We start from the raw sequence: 6,999 nt of genomic DNA on the forward strand, positions 1-6,999 counted from the left end.
AAGTTATCAGGATATATAATCGGGACAACACTGTCCTTTCTTATCCGATATACTAATCCGGACAACACTTGGTCGATTTAAGACTAAATCACATGACTCATGTCCGGTTTAAGGCAATCCGAACAACACATGATCGATTTAAAACTAAACCGCTCAATACGTGATCGATTTATGACTAATCCGCATGACCCTTAAGCGATTTAAGGCTAAATCGCACAATATTTGGTCGTATTCCTACTTCTCCGTTCAAACACCTTTGTCCGGTTTACATAATTCAAATTGGCACTAACTCCCTAAATCGCACAACACTTGATCGGTTTATAGTTAAATCGGACAATATTTGTCTGGTTTAAAAGCAATCCGGTCACCTCTTATCCAGATAAAATTCTAAATCGCACAAGTTTAAAAATAGTATGCAGTTCTTTCAAAAAAAAGCAATTAACCAAAACTTTAAAAGAGAATTTTTAGAAAATACTCACCTTTATAAAGATTTGAAGATGAATAGGTAATTTGAATCCAAATCTTGATTATCCGGACAACTCCTCTCAATTCTCTCTCAAATTTTCAAATGAGGCAAGAAGATTGTTTCCTAAAAAAACTTCATATTTATACTTTCCAAATATGGAAAGTCGGTCAACTTTCTCTCATCCATATGCATGCATGTGTATATATATATATAAGTATATATATATAAGTATATATATATATACCCACATATTATGCATGTATCCCTATGCATAAAATATACATGTATAAAATACACATACTCACATATTAATTTTACGTAAGCATGTGTCCATATAAATAATTAATTCACATAATAAATATCTTGGGTAATAATCAGAACCCGGTTATCACAACATCAACCCAAACACCTGAAAATCATATATGAATACATGTATGTGAACATTGTGAGTTTCATTTAGGATGTCAAACAAAGAACGAGGCGTGATCAATTTACGTTAACTTATGGGTTCAATTGTAGAAAATATCACTAATTACTAACAACGACACTCATACTAAATGGAATATTTGCGTATTAACCATAAATGTTACAACAGGGATAACCGTGGACAAGTGTGAAGCGTAAACTTGGTTACTAACATCAACAATCATATCATATGAACTATTTACGCATCACCAACAAATGTTCTCCAGCAATGCATACATATGTCGACAATGTATGTATTCGAAAGTAGTCATATGCGAACAAATATGATCAATCTGATAATACTTTGTTCAGTGTATTCAGACATTAAATTTCTATCTACAAATTGTCACATTGGTATGCGCTCACTTGGTGCACATATATAAACATACCATGATCCATGTACCAATATATAATGATAACATATTACAACCACATACAAAGTTGTAAATCATCAAAAATAAACATCCGTATTAAAAACACTAACGATTCATCAGTCATCCCTATGAGTTGCATATTTTATTATCATACCTGTGTAATATGATGCATGACATAATCACAAAACAAATTTTTTTTTATACCAAATGTGATCAAAAAGCAAGAAATGTATGATAACAAAATCAACCAAACAATGTTTGATTAATCGACATACGTCAATATCTTGTTATCATGATGTTCATTGCACCCGCAGATGGATGTGTATGTTTGTTCAAGATTTTATCACTGAATCTGAAGTATTTATATTATATGACACATATACTCATCACAAAATAAAAGAATGCATATAATGTTACATTTAGTTAACCGGTATTGTGAAACGTTTATGAAATCAAGATTGAACAAGCAGTGAAAATCTGAAAATAACCGCCGAAACAAACTTGTATGTATTGTGAAGTAATGCATGTGTGTCACTTGACCGACCAAGTTGTGATTGAGGATTGGAGATATATCACTCTTTTGTTGCCCAGGATCATCAATATAATTCAAAAATACATTTTGTATTGTTGATCAGTATTTATTCACTCAATGTGAACTAGTTTACATGATATGATACATCTACTAGTGACAAACTAAAGATTGCACATACTATACAATGAGTGAACAAGTCACGTGAGACATATATGAAACTAAAAAAAATATCACCGTTAAAAGAGTCAAAATTTCAAACCAAAAAAAGAAACATACGTGTGTTCATTGACAACATTTAGTCTCTAAATAAATTATCAGAACATGATTTTTCCATTCATATGAACATCTTATATGATATAGAAATGTAACAAAAATACAAGACGTTAATACACCTAATTGGTCACTGATATGGAGAACTAATGTGAACACACCTAGTTGGTCATTGAACTATGAACAACACATTGGTATTCACATGATTTTTAACTAAAACATGAACATGTACTATTCAATAAAAGTAATTAAATATTATAATAGAAAAAAAAGCCTAAAAAACAGAAACATACATGTGTTCATTGAGAACATGTCTCTAAATAACTTATCAAAACATGATAACTGATATGAACAACTAATGTGAACACATCTATTTGATCACTAAAATATGAACAACACATTGTTATTAACATGATTTTTAACTTAAAAATGAACAATATATGTTATTCAACATTTGGTCTAGTTGGGTGAGACAAATGTGAAACCAAGAACGATCAAGCAATGAACAAGCACCGACCAATGTTTATAATTGTTATCAAAGTGAAAATAAAGTGTACATGCATGTTTATTTTTGATGAGATATATTCATATTAAAAGCCAAAAATTTGAAAATCAACACACTATCATAGGTGTATTAACTGAAAAAATAGAATGGAGTGTTTTTCATAAAACCTATAGTCAATAACAGCATAAAATTCCAATATGTAAAGCTTTTATATTTATTTACCTTTTTGAAGTTCATTAACTACTGGTGATGGTTGTTTTACTTCCATTATTTCTTGATTAGGAGCTCGTCGACTAGATGATTCCGTGTTGTTTGGCTCTTCATCAACATCGACTGGATTGTCGATTGTATTTTTGAAATTGGAGAATGAGTACTTCTTCATGATTTTCTCGCTTTTTCTCCGTTCTGTAGTTAAGATTGAGCAAATGTGAATGGATTTCAAGTATTATCACAAAATCGAAGCCCTAATTTCTTGTAAACATACCTCTTATTCTATTCCCATCGCCTTGCATTCCTTCAAAATCATCCATTGTATGATGAAGATTCTGAACCAGATTTTTCGCTGGTGATGAGCAATATTTTTCGATCAGATTGGCGGTTTCATGCTTGATTACAGGTTACGGAAATAGACTGCGATCGTTGTGATGCTATTGTTTGACAGAAATACCCTCTGAACCGTTTGTTCATAGACATATCAATAAATATTTAATTAATTGATTATTATTTTTACTCTCATTTAATAAGGACCGTTTGATGAGAAAATGAACGACCAAGATCAGTTAGCATAGTTAACACGACAATTTTGGTTATTATTCGAACCAGCCCCTATATATATATATATATATATATATATATATATATATTGCCAAAGGTTATTTTGAGAAGTGATAAATATTTGAGAAGTATAGAAGTAATCATAGCCCTTCATACGATCAAGATCGGATTTGACTTGTCAATAATTGTGGTTTCACTGGTCAATAATTACGGCTTTGACTAGTCAAAAATTGCAGCTATGCGAAAAATAGAAAGGGTAGTTTTGTAATCTTTACAATAAGCGGCAAACAGGTTCAAATATGAACCTATATTCATATGTGAACTCCTGTAATTCACATATGAACTATCTTAACTAATTCACATATGAACTCCTGTGATTCATATATCAACTAATTAACTGATTCAAATATGAACCTACATTAAATAGTTCACATGTGAACTAATTAACGGGTTCACATTTGAAATATAATCCATATGTATATCACATGGGTTAACATATGAACCCATTTGCCGTCTATTTGTAAAAGTTACTAAACTACCCCTCTATCATCCGTACATCCATGCGAGGAATCATCCAGTGCTTCACGGCCAAAGCCTCACATGTTGACTAGATGAAGGGCTAGAATCAGTTTTTACTTCTCAAATGAACCTTTCTATATATATATATATATATATATATATATGGTTGGGTTCCGATGAGAATGAGAGTTAAAGTGAGAAGCCGAAGAAAAGATCTCCACCCTTGGATGCATATTAGGATGAGATGCACCGCGATGAGGTGTGCCAAGATGCACCAGATCAATCATCGTATCAAGCATGATTCATGGTTGGGTTTGATATTAAAGGTGATCAAAAGTTCAAATCACTTCTTATGCTTCTCCTCTTAACTCTCATTCTCACATGACCTTTAAAACACACACACAGAGATATATATATATATATATATATATAAGCCTGATAAAATGAGAACTAATTTGTTTGTGCTAACCGTGAGTTCCAATCTCAACCACAAATTAATAGATAAATTAGGAAATTTATAATGTTAGTAATTTTGAATTAAAATTTTGATGCAAGGACATTTTAGGTATTTTAAAACTCTCATCTCTCCTCTCTTCTCTCTTCTCTCTCCGTCCCCCGTCCTCCGGCCTTCGACCACCGTTCTCTGATGATACTACAGTGGTATCACAATGCATCTTATATGTGCTTGTGTATCACACTGAGGTCGTTTGTGTAGTCGATCGGAGATGTAACACAGTGGTATCACAATGCATATTATATGTTCTTGGGTATCATATCGAGTCTTTTGTTTAACAGAGTCAATATTTTTAAGTATCACAGTGGTATCATCGGAGAACGGTGACCTGAGGCCGGAGGATGGAGGACGGGGGACTGAGAGAGAGAAGAAATGAGAGAAAATATCTAAAATATCCTTGCATTAGAATTTTAATTCAAAATTACCAAAATTATAAATTTCCTAATTTATCTATTAATTTGTAGTTGAGATTGGATCTCACGGTTATCACAAACTAGTCACTTCTCTCTTGAATAGGCCCCTATATATATATATAGGGGCCTATTAGGGGCCTATTCAAGGGAGAACTGAGTTGTTTGTGGTAACTGTGAGAACCAATATTAACCACAAATCAATAGATAAATTAGGAAATTTATAAATTTGGTAATTTTAAATTAAAATCTTAATGCAAAGATATTTTTGGTATTTTAAACTCTCCTCTCTCCTCTCTTCTCTCTCCGGCCATCGTTCTCCGGCCACCGTCATCCGGTGATACCACTATGATACCACTGTGATACCTAAAAATATTGACTCTGTTAAACAAAAGATACATTGTGATACCTAATCATATATAAGATGCATAGTGATACCACTGTGTTACATCTTCGATTGACCACACAAACGACATCAATGTGATACCCAAGCACATATATGATGCATTGTGATACCATTGTAGTATCACCGGAGGACGGTGGCCGGAGGACGGTGGCCGGATAGAGAAGGGAGGAGGGAGGAAAGTTGTAAAATACCAAAAATATTCTTGTATTAAAATTTTAATTCAAAATTGCCAAAATTATAAATTTTCTAATTTATCTATTTATTTGTGGTTAATATTGGTTCTCACAGTTAGCACAAACTAATTAGTTCTCATTTGATTTTATATATATATATATATATATATATGGGGCCAGATCAAATGAGAACTAATTAGTTTGTGGTAACCGTGAGGTCCAATCTCAATCACAAATCAATAGATAAATTTATAATTTTGAACTAAAATTTTAATGCAAGAACATTTTTAAGTATTTTAAAACTCTCACTCTTCTCTCTCCGTTCCCGGTCCCCCGTCCTCCGGCATCCGGCTATCGTCTTCCGGTGATACCACAATGGTATCACAATGCAGCTTATATGTGTTTGGGTATCACATTGAGGTCGTTTGGTCGATCGAAGATGTAATACAGTGGTATCACAATGCATCTTATATGTGTTTGGGTATCACATTGTGTCTTTTGTTTAACAAAGTCAATATTTTTAGGTATCAACGGAGGACGGTGGATTGAGGCCGGATGACGGTGGATTGAGGCCGGATGACGGAGGACGGAGAGAAAATATCTAAAATGTTCTTGCATTAAAATTTTAATTCAAAATTATCAAAATTATAAATTTCATAATTTATCTATTGATTTGTGATTGAGATTGGATCTCACAGTTACCACAAACTAGTCAGTTCTCCTTTGAATGGGCCTATACATATATATATATATATATATATATACATATAGGCGGGTTAGAATACAAACTGTCTGATTCGTGAAAACTATGCAAACCACTCTCGACCAATAGGAAATTTTCGTTTTTTATTATGTAATTTTAATAAGTAAGGGTATAATTGTCATTTTACTATATAATGATTGATATTGGAAATGATTTAATTATTTTTAAATATGAAAACGTAAATATAGAAACCATTTATATGGAAGGTGTAAATCAATTGTTTTTAAATATAACATTGGAATTGTTTTAATTATTTTTAGATATGAAAACGTAAATATAGAAACCATTTATATGGGATGTGTAAATCAATTGCTTTTAAATATAAAACAGTGAAATAGTTGCATACAATGAAGAGGAGAGATTAATACAGTTTCATAATGTGAAACAAATTCATACAGTGAACCAGATTCACACATGTGAATAAATACTGTGAAACAGATTGAGACAATGAAGAAATACATGTTCATCTAGATGAGAAATACAGATTAATACAGTGAACCGGATTCATACAGTGATGAAATAATGTTTTTCATACAGTGATGAAATACAGTTTCATTCAGTGAAATAGTTGCATACAGTGAAGAGGACAGTGATTAAATACAGCTTCATACAATGAAACAGATTCATATGAGTGATTTGCCGATTTTACCCTTTTTTTAATTAAAAATTAAACTTTTTTTAGTTTCCTGATATAACACTATTTAATTTTGACCATTGATCAAAAAAATGGATGGATAAGATCGATTTACATGGTTTACACAAATGGGGGCGGTTTTCATTTGATCGCTCCTATATATATATATATATATATATATATATATATATATA

The sequence above is a fragment of the Cynara cardunculus genome (assembly GCF_001531365.2).
Source record: "Cynara cardunculus var. scolymus isolate 2C chromosome LG 17, CcrdV1, whole genome shotgun sequence".
Taxonomy (NCBI): Eukaryota; Viridiplantae; Streptophyta; class Magnoliopsida; order Asterales; family Asteraceae; genus Cynara; species Cynara cardunculus.